The sequence below is a fragment of the Balaenoptera musculus genome, chromosome 15 (assembly GCF_009873245.2).
Source record: "Balaenoptera musculus isolate JJ_BM4_2016_0621 chromosome 15, mBalMus1.pri.v3, whole genome shotgun sequence".
Classification (NCBI taxonomy): domain Eukaryota; kingdom Metazoa; phylum Chordata; class Mammalia; order Artiodactyla; family Balaenopteridae; genus Balaenoptera; species Balaenoptera musculus.
In genome coordinates, this window is record NC_045799.1 from 31646705 (window position 1) to 31664565 (window position 17861).

At 41.8% G+C, this 17861-nt stretch overlaps 1 pseudogene; it reads left to right on the forward strand.

Annotated features, from left to right (window-relative positions):
* The first annotated feature begins 11102 nt into the window (after positions 1-11102).
* Positions 11103-12875, forward strand: LOC118881526 (annotated as a pseudogene).
* Positions 12876-17861: the final 4986 nt, after the last annotated feature.

Below are 17861 nucleotides of genomic sequence, written 5' to 3' on the forward strand. Positions count from 1 at the left end.
TGATACTCTACCTAGAGAATCCTAAAAATGCTACCAGAAAACTACTAGAGCTAATCAATGAATTTGGTAAAGTAGCAAGATAAAAAATTAATGCACAGAAATCTCTAGCATTCCTATACACTAATGATGAAATATCTGAAACTGAAATCAAGAAAACACTCCCATTTACCATTGCAACAAAAAGAATAAAATACTTAGGAATAAACCTACGTAAGGAGACAAAAGACCTGTATGCAGAAAATTATAAGACACTGATGAAAGAAATTAAAGATGATACAAATAGATGGAGAGATATACCATGTTCTTGGATTGGAAGAATCAACATTGTGAAAATGACTCTACTACCCAAATCAATCTACAGATTCAATGCAATCCCTATCAAACTACCACCGGCATTTTTCACAGAACTAGAACAAAAAATTTCACAATTTGTATGGAAACACAAAAGACTCCGAATATCCAAATCAATCTGGAGAAAGAAAAATGGAGCTGGAGAAATCAGGCTCCTGGACTTCAGACTGTACTACAAAGCTACAGTAATCAAGACAGTATGGTACTGGCCCCAAAACAGAAATATAGGTCAATGGAACAGGATAGAAAGCCCAGAGATAAACCCACACACATATGGTCACCTTATCTTTGATAAAGGAGGCAAGAATATACAGTGGAGAAAAGACAGCCTCTTCAATATGTGGTGCTGGGAAAACTGGACAGGTACATGTAAAAGTATGAAATTAGAACACTCCCTAACACCATACACAAAAATAAACTCAAAATGGATTAAAGACCTAAATGTAAGGCCAGACACTATAAAACTCTTAGAGGAAAATATAGGCAGAACACTCTAAGACATAAATCTCAGCAAGATCCTTTTTGACCCACTTCCTAGAGAAATGGAAATAAAAACAAAAATAAACAAATGGGACCTAATGAAACTTCAAAGTTTTTGCACAGCAAAGGAAACCATAAACAAGACGAAAAGACAACCCTCAGAATGGGAGAAAATATTTGCAAATGAAGCAACTGACAAAGGATTAATCTCCAAGATTTACAAGCAGCTCATGCAGCTCAATATCAAAAAAACAAACAACCCAATCCAAAAATGGGGAGAAGACCTAAATAGACAATTCTCCAAAGAAGATATACAGATTGCGAACAAACACATGAAAGAATGCTCAACATCATCAATCATTAGAGAAATGCAAATCAAAACTACAATGAGATATCATCTCACACTGGTCAGAATGGCCATCATCAAAAAATCTACAAACAATAAATGCTGGAGAGGGTGTGGAGTAAAGAGAACCCTCTTGCACTGTTGGTGGGAATGTAAGTTCATACAGCCACTATGGAGAACAGTATGCAGGTTCCTTAAAAAACTACAAATAGAACTACCATACGACCCAGCAATCCCACTACTGGGCATATACCCTGAGAAAACCATAATTCAAAAAGAGTCATGTACCAAAATATTCATTGCAGCTCTATTTACAATAGCCAGAACATGGACGCAACCTAAGTGTCCATTAACAAATGAATGGATAAAGAAGATGTGGCACATATATAAAATAGAATATTACTCAGCCATAAAAAGAAACGAAATTCAGTTATTTGTAGTGAGGTGGATGGACCTAGAGTCTGTCATACAGAGTGAAGTAAGTCAGAAAGAGAAAAACCAATACCGTATGTTAACACATATATACGGAATCTAAAAAAAAGGTCATGAAGAACCTACAGGCAAGACGGGAATAAAGACACAGACCTACTAGAGGATGGGCTTGAGGATATGGGGAAGGGGAAGGGTAAGCTGAGTGAGACAGTGGCATGGTGAGACAGTGGCATGGACATATATTCACTACTAAACGTAAAATATGTAGCTAGTGGGAAGCAGCTGTATAGCACAGGGAGATCAGCTTGGTTCTTTGTGACCACCTAGCGGGGTGGGATAGGGAGGGTGGGAGAGAGGGAGACGCAAGAGGGAAGAGATATGGGGATATATGTATATGTATAACTGATTCACTTTGTTATAAAGCAGAAACTAACACACCATTGTAAAGCAATTATACTCCAATAAAGATGTTAAAATAAATAAATAAATAAAAAATAAACCTATGGGAATCAAAAAAAAAAAGAATCCATTAGCAGAGGTCAAGCAGGAAAATAAGCAACTGTGATGTGGAGGAGGAAGTGTCTGGGGCCATGGGGAAGGGGCAGGAAGAGAGATGTCACCATCTCAGAAGGGAAGGTTGCTCCTGCCTGCATGGGAGGAAAATGGGGCAAGTCTTCATGGAGGCAGTGACATTTGAGACAGGCCTCGAAGGGTGAGCATGGTTTGGCTATGGCAATGGAGGATGGGCATCTTTGGCACAGAGTTGATGTTAACCAAAACCAAAAACAGGAAACTCTCAGGGAGGGGATGTGATGAGCAGAAAGGAGGGCATTTTGGTTGAAGCATTGGAAACAGAAAGAGTGGTAAAAAGAGCTAATGTTGGATTGGTAAATTGAGACTAGCTCATAGGGGCCCTTGAAGCAGTTTGTGCTGCACTTCATGTGCAGTGGCGAGTCACGGAATATTTTTGAGCAAAAGTGTGACATGAGACAGTGCAATGTAGTGGTTATGAGTTGAACTGCCTGGATTCAAATATAGGACAAGTTACTGTGCCTCTCTGAGCCTCAGTTTCCCATCTACAAAACGGGGATAATAATTGTATCAATCTCCTAGAGTTGTGAGAACTAAATGGATAAAGCCCTTACAATAGGGCTTGGCATTTAGTGTTACATAAGAGTTAGCTTTTATTAATTCAACTTGAGCTCTGTCTCATGAAAAATAATTTGGCGTCACTAATGTGAGTTTAGATGGAATTGGAAAACAGGAGGCTCTAAACCCAGAGGCCCATGAGTAATGAAACAAGTGATGACAATGTCTGACCTAACCAAATGGAGGTGAGACTGGATGGAATGGAAGCCTGTAGAATCGTTGAGAAGGGAGGCGAAGGCTCAGTCTGAAGTTTGGGTTGGACAGAGGTGGGGAGTGGAGGATCCAAGGGAAAGAGAAGTCTTGAATCTAAATGGTGAAGAGGAGAATGATGATAGATGGGTAACTCAGGATCATGGGGCCAGGCAGGATGGGGGAGACCATGGCTCCCACAGGGCTCGTGAGGTAAGATATAACCATTGGAAAGCTCTAAGGGTGAAGGTGTATTTGGACCTTAAAAAAGCACTGAGGGCTGAAGATTTAGTTTGAGGAGAGCTCATTCAGGAAGGAGAGCAAAAGCTCCAAGGTCCAGTGAGATTCCCAAAGGAAGGTGGATTGTACATGGAGAGAAGAGGGGAGGGGAAGGAAGGAGGGAAAGGGAGAAGACAACACCAGAGGGGAGAAGGAGAGAGGAGGGTAAAGAAGGCCAAGAGCAGTTTCCAGGCTGGTAATAAACTTTATCGGCTATGATGTCAAACCTGAGTTCAAGCCCAGCTCTGCCAATAACTAGCTGTGTGACCTTGGATCAGTTCCTTAATCTGTGCCTCAGTTCCTTAATCTGTAAACTGGAGATGATAATAGAACATAATATACAGAGCAGTTAAGAGAATTAAATGAGATAGCATCCATAAAGCCTCACTGATTACAATGCCTGGCACCAGGGCAGAGCCTAAGGAATGGTAGCTAGTATCATTATGATTATTGTAAAATCTGGGTTAAATGGATAGAAGAAGGAGGTAGAGATAGGGAAAGGGTGGATGGAGTGTAGCTGCTGTTAAAAAAAAAAAAAAAAAGACAGAAACCAAACAACCAAACAAACAAAACCCAGGCGAGAGTGGTAGAATAGCAGGCAAGGCAGGGAGACCTTTAGGAAAGCAAGACTGGTGAGCAGATGTCAGGTGCCAAACAACTCAGAGACCTCTAGGAGGATAAGAACTTGGACAGTACTTTGGGATATGGGAATTAATACATCTCTAGTGATTTCCAAAAAAAGCAATGTGGAACCTCTATACTGTTCTCCATAGTAAAAAGCTAAAAGTAGAACTACCATACGACCCAGCAATCCCACTACTGGTCATATACCCAGAGAAAACCATAATTCAAAAAGAGTCATGTACCACAATGCTCACTGCAGCTCTATTTACAATAGCCAGGACATGGAAGCAACCTAAGTGTCCATCGACAGATGAATGGATAAAGAAGATGTGGCACATATATACAATGGAATATTACTTGGCCATATAAAGAAATGAAATTGAGTTATTTGTAGTGAGGTGGATGGACCTAGAGTCTGTCATACAGAGTGAAGTAAGTCAGAAAGAGAAAAACAAATACCGTATGCTAACACATATATATGGAATCTAAAAAAAAAAAAAAAAAAAAAAAGTTATGAAAAACCTAGGGGCAGCATAGGAATAAAGACACAGACATAGAGAATGGACTTGAGGACACAGGGAGAGGGAAGGGTAAGCTGGGATGAAGTGAGAGAGTGGCATAGACTTATGCATACTACCAAATGTAAAATAGATAGCTAGTGGGAAGCAGCCGCATAGCACAGGGAGATCAGCTCAGTACTTTGTGACCACCTAGAGGGGTGGGATAGGGAGGGTGGGAGGGAGATGCAAGAGGGAGGAGATATGGGGATATATGTATATGTATAGCTGATTCACTTTGTTATAAAGCAGAAACTAACACACCATTGTAAAGCAATTATACTCCAATAAAGATGTTAAAACAAAAAAGGCAATTTGATTTTAAAAATAAAGAATAAGTGGGAAAGATAGTTGGAAAGGTAGGTTAGGGTCTCCTATGGAGAGGGAGTGGGAGAGAGTAGGCGAGTTTGAATGTTTGGCTGGAGAGTCTGGATTTTATATTTAGGCAATTGTACAACTTGGGAGGTATTTGAGCAAGAGAAATCCTGGTGCTGGTTTGGGATGATGTGTCTGGGTCTGGCAGAGAGAAGGGAGGGCTGAGGCATCAGTGGCCAGAGTGCCATACCCATCCAAATGAATATTAGAATTTGATTGACAAGGGCCTAAAATTCCCATGTTGAGATTTAAACCACTCAATTGCTCCAGAGACTAATCCATGTTGACTTATATTTCACCCCATCCCTAAAAAAGCAATAGGGAGAATAATATGCAAAGCTCCCAAATCTTATACTTGTACAAACTGGAAGCAGTGGGGGAGAGACAAAGGAGAGGAGTTGGGAGGAGAATATTGCAGGACTCAGCCAGGCCCAGGAAAGTGGAAGTTGCAGCTATTGGGATTTTTTCAGATGAAGGCTCCCACAAACAATACTGGAAGACTCTGAGGATCTGTAAATAGTAACTTTTATTTGAGAACCTCTCCTTCTGGAGGGTGCTTGCTGACCATTTAATCTCAGAAGATGACCTCATCTGAGCCAGTTGCCAGATCTTATCATGATCCTTCAAATAATCACACAATGGCAATGAGAGCCAACCAGGGATGACTCATAACCAGCCCAGTTCATTGGAAATACCTGGGGCTTGTGAGCTGGCCACTGGGGTGGTTAACAAAACATTGGGGGCTTCTAAGAAATTTTGTAGTGTTGCTTATTCACAACTGAGGACCAAAAGCCATACTTCTGTTTGTGATTAGCAAAGTGGTCTCAACACATCTGTCCTTAGTCAGACAACTTCAGAAGATGCTCCCTCCCCATATGTCTAACTTCTCTCCAACTCAGACAGAGTTATGAGGGGTGGTCAGACTAGGTGGAGCTGGGGCTGGGGATGCTGTTCAAGATGCAGTTTATTGGATTAATTTTTGGCAGGAAGAACATAGCGTTGATCTTCACACCATGAAACTCTGTCTGGAGAACAAGGCTCTCAGGAGCCATTGCTGCTCTCCCTGCTGGGAGGGCTTGAGAATCTATTACATGGGATGAACAATATGAACAGAGCTAGAATTTTATTCCTGCTTCAAGACCCCTTGAGTCACTGTATTTCCAAAGAAAGGGCTCATTTCATAAGACTCCAAGGAAGTGGGCCCTGGATTTCTAAGAGGAGGAAATATAATGTTCTTTTAAAATTATATTTGGTATTGTGCTGTAAGAACTGTTTAGATATTAATCTCTTATAGGATATATCATTTGCAAATATTTCCTCCCATTCAGTAGGTTTTTTCCATTTTGTCGATGGTTTACTATATAAAACCTTTTAAGTTTAATTAGGTCCTACTTGTTTATTTTTGTTTTTTCTTCTTTGCCTGAGGATACCAATCCAAAAAAATACTGCTATAACTTATGTCAGAGTGTTCTTCCTATGTTTTCTTCTAGGAGTTTTATGGTTTCTGGTCTTACATTTAGGTATTTAATCCATTTTGTTTATTTTGGCATATGGTGTGAGAAAATATTCTAATTTCATTCTTTTACCGGTAGCTTCCCAGTTTTCCCAGCACCTCTTATTGAAGAGACTGTCTTTTCCCCATTGTATATTCTTGCCTCCTTTGTTGTAGGTTAACTGACCATAAGTGCATGAGTTTATTTCTGGGCTCTCTATTCTGTACCATTGATCTATGTGTCTATATTGTGACAGTACCATACTGTTATGCTTCCTGTAGCTTTGTAGTACAGTCTGAAGTCAGGGAGTTTGATAACTCCAATTTTGTTCTTTTTCTCAAGATTGCTTTGGCTATTAAGGGTCTTTTGTGGTTCCATATAAATTTTAGAATTATTTGTTCTAGCTCTATGAAAAATGTTCTGGGTATTTTGATATGGATTGCATTAAATCTGTAGATTGCTTTGGGTAGTATGGACATTTTTATTAATATTAATTTTTTCAACCCATGAACATGGGCTATCTTTCCATTTCTTTGTGTCATCTTCAATTTCCTTCATTAATATTTTGTAGTTTTCCTATTTTGTAGTTGGAGTATATCACCTTCTTGGTTAAATTTACTCCTAGGTATTTTATTTTTTTTGATGCAACTTTAAATGGGATTGTTTTCTTGCTTTCTCATTCTGATATATAAGCAGCTCATACAACTCAATATGAAAAAAAACAAACAACTCCATTAAAAATTGGCAGAATACCTGAATAGACATTTTTCTACAGAAGACATACAGATGACAAATAGGCACGTGAAAAGATGTTCAACATCACTAATCATCAAGGAAATGCAAATCAAAACCACAGAGATATCACCTTATACTTGTCAGAATGGCTATCATCAAAAAGACCACAAATAACAAATGTTGGTGAAGATGTAGAGAAAAGGTAACCCTAGTACACTTTTAGTGGGAATGTAAACTGGTACAGCTATTATGGAAAATAGTATGGAGGTTCCTCATAAAATCAAAAATAGACCTACCATATGATCTAGCAATTCCACTCCTGGGAGTGGAATTTCCAAAGAAAATGAAAACACAAATTCCAAAAGATGTATGCACCCCAAAGTTCATAGCAGCAACAACATGATGGACCTGGAGGGTATTATGCTTAGTAAAATAAGTCAAACAGAAAGACAAATACTATGTATTATCACTTATATGTGGAATCTAAAAAATAAAACACATGAATAAATGTGACAAAACAGAAACAGACTCATGGATATGGAGAACAAACTAGTGGTTACTGTGGGAAGAGGGATGCAGAAGGGGCAAGATAGGGGTAGGTGATTAAGAGGTATTGATACAAACTACTATGTATTAAGTAAATAAGCTACAAGGATATATTGTACAATGCAGAGACTAGAACCAATATTTTATAATAACGTTAAATGGAGTATAATCTACAAAAATATTTAATCACTATGTTGCAACCTGAAGCTAATATAATATACTATACTGATCAACTATACTTTAATAAAGAAAGATACTTAATTCCCCCAAATAAATAAATAAAATTAATTGTATTTGGATCTTTGTAGTCTAACTAAGGGAAATGATTCCCTTTGCATCTTTCTGCCACAGGACTACATGGTAACAGATGTGTGTTCAGTGAAATGCATCCATCAGGGAGCCTGGAACACAGCTGGTGCTCATTAAATGCTTTCTTCCATCTGCCCCAGGTGGCCCTGAAAATTTCCATATCAGATCCAAGTTGTGTATACGTGTTTATATCAAAGTAGGGGCTGTGGTCTTAAATATCTCCATCCAAATTGGGACCAAAAAACAAAAAAACCCAGACTCTGTAGCAGCTTTAAAGATATTTGTGACTCATTCAATTGAATCTTTTAATTTGGAAAATAATACAATTGTGAGAGGTCCCCACATGTCAGCAGAGAGTGGACATGTCCAAGCATATTGGTTTCTAAAGTGAATATTCAAAGTGAAAGTACTTGCAGAAAAAGTATAAAGGATCATATAAAGATATATTCTCCTGTTTTTGATGATTGTTAAGAGGGATATCTTTCCTGCTTTATTTCTTCATTTGAAGGGATTTTCCAAAACAGTGAGGCCAAAAATTCATCCATGTGAATTATCTTTAACTAATGAACAGTTGCCTTATGCCACAAACGCACAATAAGGTATTGGTAGTGTCACGTGGTGAGAAATTCCATACAACCATTTGGTAAGGGGGAACCTCGTGACTTTGTGAGTTGTACAAGAATCCAAGGCGATTACAATTGCCCAGAAAACAGAAGGGGGTGTCTGTTTCTAGTTCACCATAGTTAGGGGGAGATACCTGGTGCTATGTAGTTCATTTAAAAGCAGGCAGTGGAGACTGGGTGTCCAGGTCCCTCCAGTGTAGCCTCCCTGGAGTGCCACAAGCCAGCAATGACACCTCCCATATCTTGCTTTCAATTCTCTGTCTCTTTGTAAGAACATGTACTTAAACAGTGGGTCCTAACTTTGTGATGCATGGTGTCCCCATATTTTTGTCTCTCTAAATCCCCAGTGTTTAAGCATACAAGGTCATTAATTCCCAACTGCATTAATTTCCTAAGGCTGTTATAACAGAGTATCACAAACTAGGTGGCCTAAAACAACAGAAATTTGTTTTCTCACAGTTCTAAAGGCCAGAAGTTCACAAAGTGTCAGTACTTTTGGTCTTTCTGAGGACTCTATGAGAGGATATGTTTTATGCTTCTAGTCATAGCCAGCAATCTTGGTGTTCCCTGTCTTGTAGATGCATCATTCAAATCTCTGCCTCCATATTTCTACTAACAGTCTCTTCATATGGCTGTCTTCCTTCTGTGTCTATGTCCGAATTTCCCTCTTTTTATAAAGACACCAGTCATTTGGGATTAGAAGGCTACCCTACTCTAGTATGACCTCATCATAACTTAATTGTATCTTCAATGACCCTTTTCCCAAATAAGATCACATTTTGAGGTACTAGGATTAGGACTTCATCATATCTTTTGGTGGGGGTGGGAGAAGGGACAGGGGAGAACACAATAATTCTACCCATAAAACCAACTTACTATTTCCCTCTATTGGGTTCTATGTTTTGAAATATTTTGTTTACCAAACAAAATGTACTTAATGGTTATTCATTTTCCTGGGTGTTTTTAAAACATCAAAGTCATCCAAATAGGTTTCTTATCCCAGAAGAAGATGGCATAAAATCATTTTTCCCTGGTTTACTTCTCTGAATACAACTAAATACCTTGAAAATTACTCAGTAGACAATGATAAAAGAATTCTGAAAGCTGGAAGGAAGAAGGCAGACTGGCTGGGAGCCCCCAAGACTTGAGGAACCACAATGCAGTGAGTCTGCTTGGTTTTCTTTTTATCTCCCATGTACGTCCAGATTGGGTGCCAGAGAGGTATGGAACTCAGAACCACCAATAGACATAGACAACAAAACCCAAGAAAAGCCTGCTCTCTCTGGCCAAGGGGTGGGGTGGGAAGCCCACAGAGAACTAGTGGACAACTAGGTCCAACTAGACCAAGTCCACAGCTGCAGCCCCTGCAGGCAGTCTAACCCACCAGAGCTCTGCTTTTCCTTGCTCTCCACCAAGGTGGCACAACACTAGATGTTCCACAGAAGTACTTTCTAACCCCACAGTTGGCACCAGCTAAGATTAAGCAGGAGCCCCAGCAACACCAGAACAAAGCAGATAAAAATAGAAATCAAAGGGCTCAGAAAACTAAACTGTCATTGATACAAATGCTCACAAAAGTAGATCAGAACTTATACACCAAACATAAACAGGGTGACTGCTCACTAAAAGAGAAGATTTAGGATCAAGAGTCTCCTAACTGAAGAATCAAAATGTCCAGGATAAAATGAAAAACACTTACTCAGGAAAATCACAATTTGAATGAGAAAAGACAGCAAATGTTAATACTAAGATGAATCAGATACGGAGTTATCTGACAAGGATTTTAAAGTAGTCACCATAAAAATGCTTAGACAATGAATTACAAATTCTCTAGAAGTAAATAAAAAAAGGACATGTCAACAAAGAATAAAAGGTATAAAGAGAAACAAATGGAAATTATAGAACTCAGAAATACAATAACCAAAATTTTAAAACTCATGGATGGGTTCAGTAGTAGAGTGGAGATGACAAGGATAGAATCAGTGAACTTGAGGACAAATCAATCTAAATAATGAAGAGAAAATAGACTGGAAAATAAGTTAGCAGAACCTCAGGCTTTGTGGGAGGATAACAAGATCCATCATTCATATCATTGAAGTCCCAGGACAGAAGAAAGAACATGGGACTGAAAAAGTATTTGAAGAAATAAAAATTTCCCAAATTTGGCAAAACACATAAAATTGTAGATCCAAGAAGCTGAACAAACTACAAATAGGATAAACCAAATAAAATTCACACCAAGACACATCATAATCAAACTTCTGAAAACTAAATACAAAGAAAGAAAAATCTTAGAAAGCAGGAGAGAAACAATATATTGCCTATAAGGGAACACCAAGTTGAACAAGAACAGGTTTCTCATCAGAACAATGGAGGTACAAGCTTCCAAGACTAAACTAGGAGGAAACAGAAAATATGAACAGACCAATCACAAGTACTGAAATTGAAAGTGTGATTTTAAAAACTTCCAACACTTCAAGATGATGGAGAAGTAAGACGTGGAGATCACCTTCCTCCCCACAAATACATCAAAACTACATCTACAGATGCAGAGTCCATGGACACGGCTGTGAGACAGCCACCCGAGACTCTCCGGCCTGCACCGGGCCTGGCCATGGCAGCCCTCCACCCGCCTCGCGTGATCTCTGTCTTGGCTCCAGTTTTTTATGCCCCGCAGAAGAAGTTCAGCTGGTGGTGGCCCCAAAGCCCAAACTGAATCCTTTCCAGCCTGGTGACAGCAAACCTTCCTCGGCCACTGGGGCCCAAAGTGCACAGATGGGCCAGGTGGCCAAGATTCCCCCGCCACCCCCAGAAGACTTTCCCTTACCGCCTCCTCCCGCGCTTGGGGAGGCCAATGATGCCGAAGGCGCTCTGGGAGGTGCCTTCTCACCTCCCCCTCCCCCAATCGAGGAACCATTTCCCACTGTGCCTTTAGAGGAGGAGATCTTCCCTTCCCCACTGCCTCTGCTAGTGGAGGAGGGAGGGCCTGAGGCCCCCATACAGCTCCCACCACAGCCCAGGGAGAAGGTGAGCAGTACTGATCTGGAGATTGACTCTCTGTCTTCATTGCTGGATGACATGACCAAGAATGATCCCATCAAAACCTGGGTGTCATCTGGATATGTATCACCACCAGTCACCACTCCATTCATTTCCAAGTCCAGTTCTAAGCCTGCAACTGGGGGCACAGCACCTCTGCCTCCCTGGAAGTCCCCTTCTAGCTCCCAGGCTCAGCCTCAGAGCCAGACACATTTCCATGTGCAGCCCCAGCCCCAGCCCCAGCCCCAGCCCCAGGCCAGGTCTCAGATCCAACTCCATGCCCAGCCCCAGCTCCAGGCCCAGCCCCAACCTGTGCCTTTGGCTAACACCCAGCCTCGAGGTCCCCATGCCCCATCTCCAGCCACCAAGTTTTCTCCAGTGACTCCCAAGTTTACTTCTGTGGCTTCCAAGTTCAGCCCTGGAGCTCCAGGTTGACCCGGGTCACAGCCCGATCAGAAGTTGGGGCCCCCTGAAGCTCCCTCTTCCACTGGCACAGGCTCCCCTCAGCCCCCCAGCTTCACCTATGCTCAGCAGAAGGAGAAGCCCCAAGTGCAGGAGAAGCAGCACCCAGTGCCCCCACTGGCTAAAAACCAAAACCAGGTGCACCCCTCTGGGGCCCCAGGACCTTTGACTCTGAAAGAGGTGGATGAGCTGGAGCAGCTGACCCAGCAGCTGATGCAGAACACGGAGCATCCTCAGAGGCAGAACGTGGCCATCAACGAGTTCTGTGGCCAGTGTCACCAGCCCCTGGCACATGCTCAACTTGCAGTGAACACTCTGGGGAAGCTGTTCCACATCACCTGCTTTACCTGCCATCAGTGTGAGCAGCAGCTGCAGGGACAGCAGTTCTACAGCCTGGAGGGGGCGCTGTACTGTGAGGGCTGCTATACTGACACCCTGGAGAAGTGCAACACCTGTGGGCAGCCCATCACTGACCACATGCTAAGGGCCACAAGCAAGGCCTACCACCCGCAGTGCTTCACCTGTGTAGTCTATGCCTGCCCCCTTGAGGACACCTCCTTCATAGTGGACCAGGCCAACTGGTCCCACTGCATCCCCGACTACCACAAGCAGTATGCTCCCAGGTACTCCATCTGCGCAGAGCCCATCATGCCCAAGCCTGGCTGAGAGGAGACTGTGTCTGTGGTTGCTCTGGACAAGAACTTCCATATGAAGTACTACAACTGTGAGGACTGTGGGAAGCCACTGTCCATTGAGGCAGATGAAAACAGCTGCTCCCCTTGGATGGCCACGTGCTCTGCTGGAAATGCCACAATGCCAGAGCCCAGACCTGAGTGAGGACTGGCCCCCTTCTTGACTGCAAATCCATTCCCCATTAGCAGACCATCCACAATGAGACCACCCCCTCTTCACCCTCCCAACAGTTATTTTTTGATGTCCAACCCCTCCTTCCATACCAACCCCCACCCCAGTATCCCTTGTGCTCTGATCCAGGGACCCAACATGGCCTAGGGCTGCAGAGTCCCTGACCTGAGGTCCAGTCCTCCCCAATCCTGCAGGGACCACCCACCATAGTCTAGGTACCCCACCTGAGCAGGCACCAGACTGAGTGCTGCTGCTTTCACTGATATACTGATGCCCTTGACTGGCACTCAAGCAGCCTCTTACTCTGCTTGCTGAGGGCCAGGAAATGTCCTGACCTGCTGGGAGGCTGGGCTGGGCTCACCAGCCTGGACGTTCCCACCAACCCCTGTGCTGCCAGGTTGTAGCTACAGCTACAAATAAAAGATGTTTCCAGAAAAAAAAAAATACATCTACATGTGGAACAACTCCTACAGAACACTTACTGGATGCTGGAAGAAGAACTCAGACTTCCCAAAAAGCAAGAAACTCCCCACGTACCTGGGTAGGGCAAAAGAAAAAAGGAAAAACAGAGACAAAAGAATAGGGACAGGACCTGCACCTCTGGGAGGGAGCTGTGAAGGAGGAAAAGTTTCCACACAATAGGAAGCCCCTTCACTGGCGGAGATGGGAGGTGGGCCAGGGGAAAGCTTCAGAGCCACAGAGGACAGAGCAGCAACAGGGGTGCAGAGGGCAAAGAAGAGAGATTCCTGCAGAAAAGATCAGTGCCAACCAGCACTCACCAGCCTGAGAGGCTTGTCTGCTCACCCACTGGGGCGGGTGGGGGCTGGGAGCTGAAGCTCGGGCATCGGAGGTCAGATCCCAGGGAGAGGACTGGGGTTGGCTCTTGAACACAGCCTGAAGGGACTAGTGCACAACAGCTAGCTGGGAGGGAGTCTGGGAAAAAGTTTGGAACTGCCTAAGAGGCAAGAGACCATTGTTTCGGGATGCACGGGTAGAGGGGATTCAGAGCACCGCCTAAACGAGCTCCAGAGATGGGCGCAAGCTGCGGCTATCAGTGCGCACACAGGCATGAGATGCTAGGGCTTCTGCTGTAGCCACCAAGAATCCTGTGTACAAACACAGGTCACTATCCGCACCTCCCCTCCTGGGAGCTTGTGCAGCTCACCAGTGCCAGGGTCCCGTGATCCAGGGACAACTTCCCTGGGAGAACACACGGTGTGCCTCAGCCTGCTGCAACATCATGCCGCCCTCTGCTGCCACAGGCTCATCCCGCATTCTGAACCCTGCCCTCCCCCGCCCCCCCCACCCTGGGACTGAGTGAGCCAGAGCCCCTTAATCAGCCACTTCTTTAACCCGCTCCTGTCTGGAAAAGGAACAGATGCCCTCTAGTGACCTACACATAGAGGCAGGGCCAAACCCAAAGCTGAACCCCAGGAGCTGTGTAAACAGAGAAGAGAAAGGGAAAATTCTCCCAGCAGCCTCAGGAGCAGTGGATTAAATCTCCACAATCAACTTGATGTACCCTGCATCTGTGGAATACCTGAATAGACAATGAATCATCCCAAAATTGAGGCAGTGGACTTTGGGAGCAACTGTAGAACTGGGGTTTGCTTTCTGCTTTCTGCTTTCTAATTTGTTTCTGGTTTTATGTTTATCTTAGTTTAGTATTTAGAGCTTATTACCACTGGTAGATGATTTGGTTGCTATCTTCCTTTCATATATTTTTTTTTCTTTCCTTTTTCTTTTTTTTGGAGTGTGTATGTGTATGATTCTTTCTGCGATTTTCTCTGTGTAGCTTTGCTTTTGACATTTGTCCTAGGGTTCAGTCTGTCAGGTTTTTTTCTTTTTTTTGTATAGTTTTTAGGGTTTGTTATCATTGCTGGATTTGCTTTTTGGTTTGGTTTTGCTCTTCTTTCTCTCTTTCTCTCTTTTTTTAAATTAATTTTTTATTTTTAATAATTTTTTTATTTTAATAACTTCATTGTACTTATTTATTTATTTTTCTGTCTTTTTTTTTTCTCCCTTTTCTTATGAACCATGTGGCTGAAAATGTCTTGGTGCTCTGGCCAAGTGTCAGGCCTGAGCCTCTGAGGTGGGAGAGCCAAGTTCAGGATATTGGTTCACCAGAGACCTCCCAGCCCCACATAATATCAAACTGTGAAAGCTCTCCCAGAGATGGCTATCTCAATGCTAAGACCCAGCTCCACTCAATGACCAGCAAGCTACAGAGCTGGACACCTTATGCCAAGCAACTAGCAAGACAGGCACACAACACCACCCATTAGCAGAGAGGCTGTCTAAAATCATAATAAGTTCACAGACACCCAAAAACACACCACCAGACGTGGTCCTGCCCACCGGAAAGAAAAGATCCAACCTCATCCACCAGAACACAGGCATCAGTCCCCTCTACCAGGAAGCCTACACAACTCACTGAACCAACCATACCCACTGGGAGCAGACACCAAAAACAATGGGAACTACGAACCTGCAGACTGCGAAAAGGAGACCCCAAACACAGTAGGTTAAGCAAAATGAGAAGACAGAGAAAGAGACAGCAGATGAAGGAGCAAGGTAAAAACCCACCAGACCAAACAAATGAAGAGGAAATAGGCAGACTACCCGAAAAAGTATTCAGAATAATGATAGTAAAGATGATCCAAAATCTTGGAAATAGAATGGAGAAAATACAAGAGACGTTTAACAAAGACCTAGAAGACTAAAGAGCAAACAAACCATGATGAACAACACAATAAATGAAATGAAAAATTCTCTAGAAGAAATCAATAGCAGAATAACTGAGGCAGAAAAACGGATAAGTGACCTGGAAGATAAATTAGTGGAAGTAAGTACTGCAGAGCAGAATAAAGAAAAAAGAAGGAAAAGAATTGAGGACAGTCTCAGAGACCTCTGGGACAACACTGAATGCACCAACATTCGAATTATAGGGGTCCCAGAAAAAGAAGAGAAAAAAAAGGGACAGAGAAAATATTTGAAGAGATTATAGTTGAAAACTGCCCTATTATGGGTAAGGAAATAGTCAATCAAGTGCAGGAAGCACAGAGAGTTCCATACGGGATAAATCCAAGGAGAAACATGCCAAAACACATATTAATCAAACTATCAAAAATTAAATACAAAGAAAAATATTAAAAGCAGCAAGGGAAAAACAACAAATAACATACAAGGGAATCCTCATAAGGTTAACAGCTGATCTTTCAGCAGAAACTCTGCAAGCCAGAAGGGAATGGCAGGACATATTTCAAGTGACGAAAGGGAAAAACCTATAACCAAGATTATTCTACCCAGCAAGGATCTCATTCAGATTCGACAGAGATATTAAAACCTTTACAGACAAGCAAAACTAAGAGAATTCAGCACCACCAAACCAGCTTTACAAAAAATTCTGTAGAAACTTCTCTAGGCAGGAAACACAAGAGAAGGAAAAGACCTACGATAACAAACCCAAAACAATTAAGAAAATGGTAATAGGAACATACATATCGATAATTACCTTAAATGTAAATGGATTAAATGCTCCAATCAAAAGACATCGACTGGCTGAATGGATACAAAAAAAAGACCCTTATATACAAGAGACCACTTCAGACCTAGGGACACATACAGACTGAAAGTGAGTGGATGGAAAAAGATATTCCATGCAAATGGAAATCAAAAGAAAGCTGGAGTAGCAGTTCTCATATCAGATAAAATAGACTTTAAAATAAAGACTATTACAAGAGACAAAGAAGGACACTACATAATGATCAAGGGATCAATCCAAGAAGGAGATATAACAATTGTAAATATTTATGCACCCTACATAAGAGCACCTCAATACATAAGACAAATGCTAACAGCCATAAAAGGGGAAATTGACAGTAACATAATAATAGTAGGGGACTGTAACACCCCACTTTCACCAAGGGACATCCAAAATGAAAATAAATAAGGAAACACAAGCTTTAAATGGTACATTAAACAAGATGGACTTAATTGATATTTATAGGACATTCCATCCAAAAACAACAGAATACACTTTCTTCTCAAGGGCTCATGGAACATTCTCCTGGATAGATCATATCTTGGGTCACAAATCAAAACTTGGTAAATTTAAGAAAATTGAAATTGTATCAAGCATCTTTTCCGACCACAACACTATGAGACTACACATCAATTACAGGAAAAAAATCTGTAAAAAATACAAACACATGGAGGCTAAACAATACACTACTTAATAACCAAGAGATCACTGAAGAAATCAGGAGGAAATCAAAAAATACCTAAAAACAAATGACAATGAAAACACGATGTCCCAAAACCTATGGGATGCAGCAAAAGCAGTTCTAAGAGGGAAATTTATAGCAATACAATCCTACTTCAAGAAACAAGAAAAATCTCAAATAAACAATCTAACCTTACACCTAAAGGAACTAGAGAAAGAAGAACAAACAAAACACAAAGTGGGCAGAAGGAAAGAAATCATAAAGATCAGAGCAGAAATGAATGAAATAGAAACAAAGAAAACAATAGCAAGGATCAATAAAACTAAAATCTGGTTCTTTGAGCAGATAAACAAAATTGATAAACCATTAGCCAGACTCACCAAGAAAAAGAGGGAGAGGACTCAAATCAATAAAATTAGAAATGACAAAGGGGTAGTTACAACAGACACCGCAGAAATACAAAGCATCCTACGAGACTACTAAAAGCAACTCTACGCCAATATAATGGACAACCTGGAAGAAATGGACAAATTCTTAGAAAGGTATAACCTTCCAAGACTGAACCAGGAAGAAATAGAAAATATGAACAGACCAATCTCAAGTAATGAAATTGAAACTGTGAATAAAAATCTTCCAAGAAACAAAAGTCCAGGACCAGATGGCTTCACAGCTGAATTCTATCAAACATTTAGAGAAGAGCTAATACCCATCCTTCTCAAACTCTTCCAAAAAATTGCAGAAGAAGGAGCACTCCCAAACCCATTTTATGAGGCAACCATCAC